At 35.6% G+C, this 12,368-nt stretch overlaps 1 protein-coding gene across 1 annotated transcript in view; it reads left to right on the forward strand.

The window, feature by feature from the left end:
- Positions 1-12,368, forward strand: part of LOC123230674 (chemokine-like protein TAFA-1) — a 565,308-nt gene that overhangs the window by 455,075 nt on the left and 97,865 nt on the right. The gene's annotated exons all lie outside the window — the stretch shown is intronic.

Consider the following 12,368-nt stretch of genomic DNA (forward strand, 5'->3'; position numbering starts at 1 on the left):
TTGAAATTAAACCCTCATCTAATCAACTTGCCTTCATCACTAGGAGAGACATAGTGTATTGAATACCATAGACCAAGTTTCAGCTTCCTCTGCCCTTAATAGCTTACCATAGAATTTTATATGTAAATGTTACTTCCCAGATCAGCCCATCAAGAATTGTATATTAAGCATCTACCGTGTGTGGAGCACTGTGCTAGATAGACACTGGGGATACAAAGAAACAAGTCAAAAAAGAGTTCCCGTCCTTAAGGAGCTTAACTGTCCGTCTACCATGAAGGATAATGTATATATGCCAATACATGAAAGCTAAATAAAAATATAAAATAAATATGAAGTTTTTTAAGGAGAGCTCTAGCAGTTGGGTATCAAGAAGAACTTTGAAATATAGCAGGGGGAGGGATAGCTAGGTGACTCCTTGATTGAAGAGAGCCAGACCTAGAGATAGGAGGTACTGACCTCAGACACTTCCTAGCTGTGTGATCCTGGGCAAGTCACTTAACTCCCATTGCCTGGCCATTATCTCTATTCTGACTTGGAACCAGTAGATGGTATTGATTCTTGGATGGAAGGTAAAGGTTTAAAAAAACACAGAAGGTGCTTCTTGGGATAAAATGTTTTGCACTTTTACCTGCCCTTGGTCAACTGACCTTGGAAAAGCCCTGGGAATGTTTCCCATCAAACTCAATTTTGTAAGCTCCATGGTGATATCTTGAAGGAAATAAGGAATTCTATGAAAAAGAAAGTGAGAAGGAAATTAATTTCAGGCATTGGGATGCTTAGGTACCAGGATATGTGTGAGAAATAGCAAGACTAATTTGTGTAGACCAAAAAATATAGGAAGAGAAATAGTGCATATTGGGGGAGTGTACCTCTCAACACACACACACTATAGGAATACAACTATAAAGAATTCATTAGAAACAAAACCAACAAATAATCAAAGAAACATTGCTTATTTGTATACAGACCAAACCAACCCAGTAAAACAAAATCATCTAAAATAATTTAATTGTGCAGTGCCAAACCAATCACACTACCAAAGGATTAGTTCACAGAGTGAAAGGAAATAATAATTAAATTTGCCTGGAAGAACAAAGGTAAAAACTCCTAAGAGAAATAATTGAAAAAAGGAGGGGGGAAGGTATATAGGAAGTTTAAAGTAGTGCTAGATATCAATATATTTTAGCAGTTTTCATCAAAATATTTGGTACTCATTTATCAAAGGAGAGAAGTTGATAAGTGAAACAAGTACACAATATACAAAAACAAAACAAAAAGATAGAGTATCCTAATGTTTGATAAACCCTAAGGCTCCAATGACTGGGATGAGAACTCATTGATGGACAAATCTGTTGAAAACACAAGTAAGGAGTCTGGCAAAAATATGATATAGATCTATATCTCATAATAAGCAAAATGATTCATGAACAAATGACTTAGGGATAAAGGACTACAATATAAATAAAGGAGCAGGGCAGAAATTATTTTTCAGAATTATGGATAGAGACACAGTCCATGACCAAACAAATGATATAGAGGAGAATAAAAAATAAAATGTACAATTTTGATTACATAAAATAAAAAAGTTTCCACTATCAAAAAGTGCATCTAAAATTAGAAGGAATGTCGGGAACTGGGAAAACTTCTTTATAGTGAGTTCCTCTAATAAGCAATTTATTCTAGATACATAAGAAACTGATAAAAATGTATTTTAATAAGAACCATTCCCTGATTAGTAAATGGTCAAAATATATGAACAAGCAGTTTCTAGGGAAGAAATAGAAGAACACTGTAGTAGAAGCTATCTTTGTGTTGGGAAAGAATTGGAAACTTATGCGATGCCCATCAATTCTAAATGGCCAAATACATTGTGGTATTTATTTATAATGGAATATTATTATGCCATAAGAAATTATGAAAGACAGTTTCAAAGAAATCTAGATAGTGTTGTGTGAATTTGTGCAGAATAAAGTGAGTAGAATCAGAATAAAAGTTCAAACTATAACTACATTGTAAAAAACAAACAACTTTGAAAGACTTGAGAGCTCTGATCAATGCAATGATGACCATGATTCCAGAGAACTAAGAGTAAAGTACACTATGCAACTTTGGACAGAGAGGTTGTCAACTTGGGGTGCAGAATGACATATATGGCCAATGGTGGAATTTATTTGGATTTATTAGGCATTTTTGTTATAAAAGCTTTCTTTGTTTTCAATAGGGAGGGGAGAGGGAGAAGGAAAAAATAGACTAAAAAAACTAAAAGTCGTAATAAAATAAAAATAGATTGTGAATCATCTAAACCAGTGCTTCTCAAAACTTTTGATCTCATGGCCTCTTTAAACTCTTAAAAATTATTGAGAACCCCCTGAAAGCTTTTGTTTATTGAAGTTATAACTATTGATATTTACCATATTAGGCAGTAAACTATCTTAACATGATTATGTAAATAGTTTTTACATCATGGACTCACTCAATAGATCTCAGAAACCCCCAGGAATCCTTGGACAATATACTTTGAGAACCACTAATCCAAATTAATTCCTAACCCACCCCACAGTTTACAAAGTAGGTCAAAAATTTGACAATGGCCATACAGAATCTGTAGCAGAGGAACAAATAGAACCAATATCTATTGATTTTGAATCCAAAGTTCAATCTATCATCTATCTATCTTTCTATCTATATCTATCTAGTTATCTCTCTGCCTATATATGGGTATGTATATATTCATGCATAATATATATTACACATATATAATAATGTAATATACATACATATGTATACATATATATATACCTAAAGATCCTTGAGAGCAGAAACAGTTTTATCTTTGTCTTTGTATCTCCAACTTGGCTTATTAAAATTTTTTGAATGAATGAGTACTATACTTAAAAAATCAAATGACTGTGATCTTCATAGCTATATGTATTTCCTGCAGCATATAGTTGTCAATTCATTCATTCCTATCCAGCCCATCACTGACATTCATGAGTTCGATGCAGGGAACCAACCCAAATTGCAGGGACCTCTTTCAAGTTCCCCTGCGGACTACTCATAAATATTACTCAACCTTACCATGAGTTTAGTCCTTTTCCTAACGCATATTTCTATGAAGATAGCATTTCTAGTGGTTCTCTTTCATGATTCTTTGTGTTATGCTGCAGCCCCACTTTTACCTGCCACAGGACTCTCCCATTACCCTTTTAGTGTTACTCAATTTCAGTTTTTCTGAAGCAATAGTCTTTACTGAACTACCCAAAGCAATCGCTTATGGGAAAAGCATATGGCTAGCGAAGCAAAGATTCTCTCCATCGTGGCTGGAGGAGCCTGTTGGCTCTGAGAGGCAATAAGCATTAGAAACCAATTATGGTTCCCTGTGCTCATCACCAGGGGGGATAGACAATTATAGCAATGAATCTTCATTCGATTTCCATTTTCTTTTTTTAACCTTTAATGATTTAGATTTTTTAAAAAACCTTTCAAGATGAAAAGAGAAACAATGGTACATCTAACTTGGTGAGGAAAGGGCACCAGGTGCCAAGTTGACAGGAGAGGAAAACTTATCTGAAGGCAGGATTTTGTGCTTCAGAAACATCTATGCCTTGTCTCAAAAAATCTGAACTTTCTGGAGACACTGGGACAAGACAGTGGGGTTAGACCTAGTTCTTCAAAACAAAACTTGGACCCGCAGAGAAAAATTCAGAGTTCAGTGTAGAACAATAGATATATCAGAATTCAAAGCACTTTAACCCACCAGAGAGTGTTTTTGAGAGCTATCATGGAGAACACTGGAATGAAGTACTATCAGAGTATGGGAAGAGCACTGGATTTAGAGAGAGAAAGACTCAGAATCCTCTCTGATCTTCTGTTGAAGTTCTCCCTGGCCTTCAGTAGTCTCATTAGAGAATGAAATAGATAAAGCACTGGGCCTGGAGTCAATAAAACCCGAGTTCAAATGTAGTCTCAGATTTTAGCTTTGTGATTTTGGACAAGTCACTTGTTCTCTGTGTGCCTCAGTTACCTCAGTTAGAATACGGGGATAATAATAGCACCTACCTTGCAGGATTGCCATGAAGATCAAATGAGATATTTGTAAAGCAGTTAGCATAGTATCTGGCACACAGAATACATCATATAAATACTTATTCTCTTCTTTTCCTTTTCCCTAATACAGAAAATAAGGATGCTCAATAAAAGCTCCTTTAAAGATACTTGCTGTTTCAAATCTTATGTTTCTATATATTTATCACCTGAAATAACAATTTGAAATAGTTCACAATGCGGTAAGCTTCTCTGTTGAGTACTTAAAGCCCTTCCAAATCTGACCCCAGTCTGCCTTCCTGGGCTGTTATATATCACTTCATTTCATTTACCCTGTATTCCAGTCAAAGTGTTCCTACCTACCATTGCTTGTAAACAACATACCATCTCCCACCTCCAGACATTTGCACATACTATCAGCCCTGCTAAGATTGTACTTCCTTCTCAAATCCATTTTTTAATTGAAAAACAAATTAGAATTCAGGTAATTCCAGAAGTATCCTAATGGTTGTTATAATGAAGAGTCAGTTTGAGAGTTTGGGTGTCCCCTTAAATTAAACCAGAACTTCTTCAGAACCATCACTTCTAGGGATAGTCGCTACTTATGCCTTCTGTGAAATATCACTAATGGTGGGTATTTATCTTTTGTTGATCCCCTGAAATTGATAGAAACCAGATATCACACATAAAATACAGTAGACACTCCAAATGCTTGATTTCTCCTACTCAGATTCATTTTCATGAAATTTGTCTCTAATTGGAAATGCTAAAATGGATGATAATCCCATCATCACAAGGCTTCTGCAGTGTTTTCAAGAAACAATAGAACCAGAGAATTCCAAGTGAAGTACCAACTTGATTGTTTGAGAGTTCAAGATCAGGGGATAGGTCATTTAAGATAAGTCAAGAAAATGAGGGAAAATCTTACCATGCTTTTCTAAAAGTATTATTTAGGGGAAGAACAGGTCATTTTAAATAACATCCATTCATTTAAGAAAAAACACAGGCTGTTCTATTCTAACTTGAAAAAATATACTCAAAAGCTTAAATTGTAGGAAAGACTTTTATAGTTAGTTATGAAGGAGATAGCATTGTGCCCTTGGACTCTTGCCTAATACCACACTAGAGTTGATATGAATTATTATACTTCAATTCACACCCTGTTGTGTTTTATTGCTTAATTATTCTGTTACCAAGGAATAAAGGGTGGGAAAACCTAAACACCCCATGGTAATAGCTTTAGTTGAGACTAGCTAAAAATAAAATGTACAGTCTTTCAGTAATGTTATGTTACTCTTCAGAGAAAAAAAACAAAGTTGGGTAGAGTTTTTTTTGTTTGGTTTTTTCCCTAAACCCTTACCTTCCACCTTAGAATCAGTTTAAGTATTGCTTCCAAGGCAGAAAAGTGGTAAGGACAAGGCAATGGGGATTAAGTGACTTGCTCAGGGTCACACATCTGGGAAGTGTCTGAATCCATATTTGAACCTAGGACCTCCCTTCTCTAGGCCTGGCTCTCAATCTACTGAGCTACCCAGTTGCCCCCATGGATAGAGTTTTAAAAATAAAGGCAAGGTAATGATTTAGTGGACAGAATGAGGGAGAAAATGGAAAAATTGGTAAGAACATTTGTTTTAGCTGGCTTCAAATTCTCCCTTTGATTCTCACTACCTGGATATCTCTGGGTAAGCTTTAATATCCTTTGTCTTGGTTTCCCCATCTGTAAAATAAGGAGATTGGATTGGTTGGCCTAAAAATCTCTTCCAGCTATAAATATATTATTATATGTTCAAAAAGAATTATGCTAAAACAAATTTCAAAATCAAGGTCATATGTGGAGCATGACTGGCAATAAAATCATTTTTTAATATTAGTAAAATATTTTGGGAAATATTTTTGTTAAAAGTTATTTGTGTAAAAGATGTCATGAGATATAGGTAAGAGAAGGTATCAATTAGCCTCATTTAATATTTGTAAAAATCATTTAAATGGAAGGTTTGTGATTATTTGGAAAGGGGAGCAGTGATCACTTGGAACCAGCATGGGTTAATTAAAAACATGCCTTCCCTTCCTAACCTAATTTTCTTATATGACAGTTTACTAACTAGCTATCATTTTGAATTTTTCTTTGTTTTGTGATTTGGGCAAGTGTAGATGTGCTTTTATCTACATCAGAGGGAATTCTAGCAGATTCACTTGACTACTAGACTAGTAGATCAAAGGATTTCAAATTGACATTGATATTCTTAGACTCCTGCATTCCCTCCCTTCTATACACAGCCTTTTTTTTTAAACCCTTACTTTTTCCTTAGAATAAGTACTGTGTTTTGGTTCCAAGACAAAAGAATGGTAAGGGTTAGGCAACAGGTGTTAAGTGATTTGCCCAAGCTTGCACAGCTGGGAAGTGTCTGAGGCAAAATTTGAACCCAGGACCTCCTGTCTCTAGGCCTGGCTCTCAATCCACTGAAACACCTGACTGCCCCATCCACTTAGACTTTTAAATCTATATGTTGTCTTTCTTAAGTGCAGAGACTTTCTGTTTTGTCTCTGCATCGGCAAATTCTTCTTGACCCATTGTTCACTGATGTCACTTATAGGAAGTAAATTCCATAATCCTATGATAAGCATCTATAGAAAGAGGAAGGTTTGACTCCTTTGAAAATTAGTACGCACAGTTTACTAAAGTATCTCACAATTCCTTTATGGAGAAGATGGAGAGATGGGAAATTTCCTCTTAGGTCCATTTAGACCTATTGCTGAATTCATAGAGGGACCATTAATGGATTGGTTTGACCTAGAGGGAAGCTTTCCAAGGAACTATCCTTGTCCCTGTTCTATTCCAAATTTTTATTAATGATTTAGATGAAAACAAAAAAGACAATCTCATTGAATTTTCAGATGACCACAAATGAAGGGAGGATGGAGAGTATTCATTGTTGGAAACAGAATCAAAAGCAATCAATCACTATCTGCCAAAGTAATAGAGAAAATATAATTCAATACAATTATTCAAGATAAACATAAAATTCTATGTTTATTTGTATAATGTCATTTGCATAAGGACAGTTTGAGAGAGCATCATATGAAACAATCTTGAGATTTTGGTGGGCTAGAGAGATTTAATGTGGTCAAGAGGTTATGATCTTTCATAGAAAGAGATGTCAATTCTTAGAAAAGATGAACACAGCATTGGTTAATTCCCTGAAAAATCTGATTGTAGAAGAATAACAAAGAATGAATAATAGCTCATTGAGATTCCCAATATTTAAAATTTTGTGAAGAATGGATAACAGGAGCTAAAATTAGGTTTTAGAATTTTCTTAACACTCAACATGGATCTTTGCTTCCACTTTGATTTAGAATAACTTCCTCAGTTGCTTTTCAAATCATTATTGTCTCCCAAGTCACAGAAAATAATAAACATTCTGATCATTAGGACTCTGTTCTTATTTGTTTGTCAAAATTGATATCACCAAAAACATTGGAAAAGGAAGGAAACGTCGTATCCTAATTTACAACCTAAGACAACCTCATAGTCCTAGCCAACAAGTTTGACTCTGAGCAAAAGTTGTGCTTCTAGGGATTCTCTCTCATCAGAATGAACACAGTGAAAAAGAGGTGATGGTTGTTCTGGAATTTGGAGACTCTGCCAGACACAATTTCCAGAATCCTTCATGAGTACTTAACGTTTGTTGTGTTATGAAGTGCACTGGCAATTTGGTGATGCCTCTGGAACCCTTCTCAGAATGATGGTTTTTCTTTATTCATAATCAAAGGAAATGTCCATTTCAGTAAAATGTTAGTGAAAATGAAGGTATTTTTTCATCTTTCCAAGTTCATGGACCCCTTGAAATCTGTCTTTTGACCCTAAGAGGTCTTTAAAAGACAAGTTAAGAACCTTTGATATATCTGTCTATATCAAATTTAATTTAATCAAAAAGGAAAAAGTCTAATAAACTAAGGTTATTTTTAATACAACTGCTTAAATCCTATTAATTGCCTACTGGCTACATTTTTTTGTTTTAATTCTTTTTGAACCTCCCTCTCCAAAGGAAAAAATGGCTCATATCCCTTTATATGGCCAAAGTCTCTATTAAATTTGTTTCTAAGCAACCCCCGCTCCTGATTCTTTTGATAATAAAAATTGTTGTCACTGTTGTGATAGTGTTGCTGTTGTTGTTGTTTTGTTATTTGCATGTCATCTGATTTCTTAGAAGAGGCAAAGGATCATGTACATGGAACATTCCCATGTAATGTCAGACTGTGTTGATATTTTACTTATTTTTGCAGAATGGTTTTCTCTCTTTTTAAGATTCTTTGTACTAAGGGCTAACTCTCTAGAAACACTAATTATTATTAGAAGGAGATGGGAAAGGAATATATTAGAAAATTTAGGTGATATCAAAACAGAAGATAACATTAAAATTTTTTAAATACATCTGTCACTTATATTGACCCTGTAGGGTCCAATGTCCATTCCTAGTCAAATTTCTCATTTATTCTCAATAGTCATTTTTGATGATTTTTTAGTGAAATCTGGCCAATGTTTGGAGGACTTGGTGTAAAAATCATAATAGTCATAGTAATAGTTTACTAGGTATATATATATATATGTGTGTGTGTGTGTGTGTGTTATCTGTATATATATATATATATATAAAATGTACATATATTTGCATAATGCCTCAAAGTTTGCAAAGAGTTTTGCATATATTTTCTCATTTGAGCCTCACAAAAACAGTATTATTAATAACCTCAATTTATAAATGAAAAAGGGTACTGAGATGATACAGTAGATAGAGTACAGGGCCTGGAGTCATGAAGCCTCATTTCCTGAGTTAAAATCTGTCCTCAGCCACTTAGTTATTAGCTGTGTGACCCTGGGCAAGTCACTTCACTCTGCCTCAATTTGCTCATCTGTAAAGTGAGCTGGAGAAGCACTCCAGGATCTTTGACAAGAAATTTTCAAATGGAATCATGAAAAAGTAGACACAAATGAAAAATGGCTGAACAGAAAAATAGATGAGGAAACTGAGACACAGATTTTGACTTGTTGAGGATTGCTGATAACTTGTAAATGTCTGAGGTGGCATATAAAGCTAGTCTTCTTAATTCTAACCACAGTGATCTTTCCCAAAACCCAAAGCTCAGGAAAGGCAATGTGTGAGTTATTTGTTGCTTTATTTTTCATTTAAAGCTATTATTTCAGTTATGTAGGAAATTCATACATAAGGAGAAAAAGTTGTTGATCTTTATTGGAAAAAAACCCCTCTTTCAATAAAGATCCACAACTTTTTCTGTTATGTATCAGATGATACATCTCAGACATCTTGTCTGTCCATTGAGATATTAAGCAGCTTGCTTGGGATCGCAACCCCGTTTCAATGAAAGCTATAACAAACCCACGTTTTCCTGACTTTGAGGTCAGTCCTCTATCTATTATGCCACATCTTTTCTCCTTCAAATCTTAAAAGTCTTGTGTAACTGAGAGTTAGAATTAGTTTTCAGAGTTCCCCATAAAAGGGACCAGCTTGATTAGTCTTCATCTTATCATAGAAGAAACCTAAGTCTCTTGACAGAATCTGTCACCAGGAACATGGCCAGAGGAAAATATTGAGTTTATCTGGTTTGTGCCAGATTCATTAACTCCAATGCCCAATCAATGCCACTTTCTTTTTCACAAGCACCCAGGTAGGCACAAACATTTGGCTGTTATGGGAGACATGCATTAAAAAATTGTATATTACTAGACCTCCTGGGGTTGTAAACACCAAACCCTTGGCAGCCATGGAGTAAATCGGAATTTTGTTAGGCTTTATCCCATATTCATCAACAATGGAATTCCCCAGGAACAACCACAAAGCCAGTAGCTTCCATTTATCTCTTATCCCTCAAGTGGCTTCAAAGACCTGATCTTCTGGTACCAAGTGAAAGCATTTTCAATCAATTCTTATTTCTTGAGAAAGGGGAAAAATGTTATTTTAAATCTAAGGAGTCAGCTTCTCATCCCTCTTAGTGTGCACCAGTGTAGATAAGAAGAGATTCCAGGGTCCAGTGTTATTAATGTGCTGTCTCTAAGAATAACGAGCAAGCTTTGTGAATTATTTTACACTCCCAAGAAAATCTATAGCCCTGTCCTTCCACAATACCCCTAGAAACTACTCAAAATATTTGTATTTTTTTTTCCAATGGGCTATCATCAGATGACTTAATTTGTGTTGGGGAAATTGTATGCTTTCCCCTCTTCATATATGTTTAGAAGTTCCTAAAACAAAATATAAATCATACAAGCTCAAGAGCAAGAGAGAGACCCTTGCCATCTTCCTGTCAATTGTTCTCTTGATCTTAAGGAATTTTCATTAACAGAATAGTAAAGTTTTTTAAGCCCACAAATTCTGGAAATTCCTTGATGTTGTTGCTTAAGTTAATAACATTATGGAAGAGTTTAATAAGCCACTCATTCGTGGGAAAGTCACAAGCCTTCACTCTGGAATACACTGAAGAGAGAACCCAAACTATTTAATACAAGAGGCAGAGATTATCTTATGCTTAGTATAAGCAATGTTAAATTGACTTAAATTTTATTGATGTTATGATGTCAGCCATCAATCATAAATAATAGTACCAAGTGCTTTACCTAAAGGTGACTGATTATTGGCCAACCACTCTGGCCTTCGAAACATGTAATGAACAAAGCCAGCTCAGCTAATCAAGCCAAATGGTTTATTCAGCTTTAAAGGCTCACAGCTCATTAGCTGAATTTTGCATCTAAGCCAATTTCATATTTATGGTATATGATTTTACCATACAGGCACCTGGCACTGAGTTTAGATGATTGGGCATGGCGTCAAAGAAGACCTAAGCTCAAAGCACAACCCTGAAATTTATTCGTTTTGTGACCCTCTCCCCGACACACACACACAGGTAAATCATTCACCTGGGCATGCTTCTGACCACTCCCTAGACTTATCTACTAGGTGATGGGGCAACATAGTACAAAGTAAAGTGCCCTCGTTTGGATCAAAGGAATTGGGTTCAGAACCTATCTCCAACACTTTCTACTTGTGTCAACTGAACCAGTTCCTAATCTTATTGTGCCTCAGTTTCTCCAACTGTAAATTGAAAGAGTTGAACCAAATAGTCCCTTCCAGCTCTATGTCTATATTTCCTGTTAGCTGCAATCTACATTAATAAAGGAAGTTCCTCACATGGTTTTTCACATATAGCATATCTTGCCACCAGGGCTTTGATATAAAGGGCCTTCGGATAGAAAACTAAGAGGAACTAAATGAGATCCTTTTTTTAAGCTTTGGAATTCAAAGCACTCTGGTGTATTTTAGGGCTAATTGTGTTGTTGTACAAATAGCTTAGCACAGAAGTCACATATTTCCTGAGTGTGGGGAGGTGTTACTTATATATCTGGCTTAAGCTGGGGATGGAAAGTGGGGGAGGCAATGGATTTGTTTGTGGATTTCTGTTCATTAAGAAATGACTCTTCAAACTGTTTGATCAATAAGCATACATCATACATCTATTCTGTGCCAGAAACTCTGTTAAGCACTGGGGTTATGAATGCCCAAATGGGGCAGCCCCTGCACTTGAGGACCTTACATTCTATATGGAGAGCCAATGGGTTCATCAAAATAGGATGTACATCAATATGTCAAAGAAATTGGATATATTTCAATATATCAATGACATTTTATTGAGCCCATGCTTTTTCCTGTTTAGGGGGCAACATTCCTCTGTGGTGTCACCTTATACAAGAAAACATCAAGGCTAGAAGGGACATTGGCCATCATTTCATCCAACCTCTTGTTTTCCATCAGAGGAAACTGAGTTTCAAAGAGTAAAAATGTCTTACAGTCACAAAGCTAGTCTGTCATGGAGTCGAATCCAGAACCTAGGTCTATTGGATGCTTAGACTAATACGCCTCTTAAGATAGTACCCATATCCTTTATAGGTCCTAGAATTACTATAAATACTCCCAAATGACATGAAGGATGAGGAGTAAGGCTACTTTTTTTCCTACAACACTTAAGCAGGTGAGTAGAAATGCAAAAGGAAAGCAATGCTTTTTCAATCAACATTCACTATAACTACAATTCACTTTACCCTTGAGGCAGAGACCCAAGAAACAATTAATGGAGATCATCAAAAATCTTCCTATTCACTTTACAGCAGCAGATTTCCAAACCTCACAGTGAACGCTCCAGAGAACAGCAAAGAAAAGCAAACCCAATTGCCTTCTTTGATATCTCCAGCTTCCACACATGCTGTTATCAGCACTCCTCGCTGTCACCCAAACATTCACACACCAATTTTT

The sequence above is a fragment of the Gracilinanus agilis genome, chromosome 1, assembly GCF_016433145.1.
Source record: "Gracilinanus agilis isolate LMUSP501 chromosome 1, AgileGrace, whole genome shotgun sequence".
NCBI lineage: Eukaryota > Metazoa > Chordata > Mammalia > Didelphimorphia > Didelphidae > Gracilinanus > Gracilinanus agilis.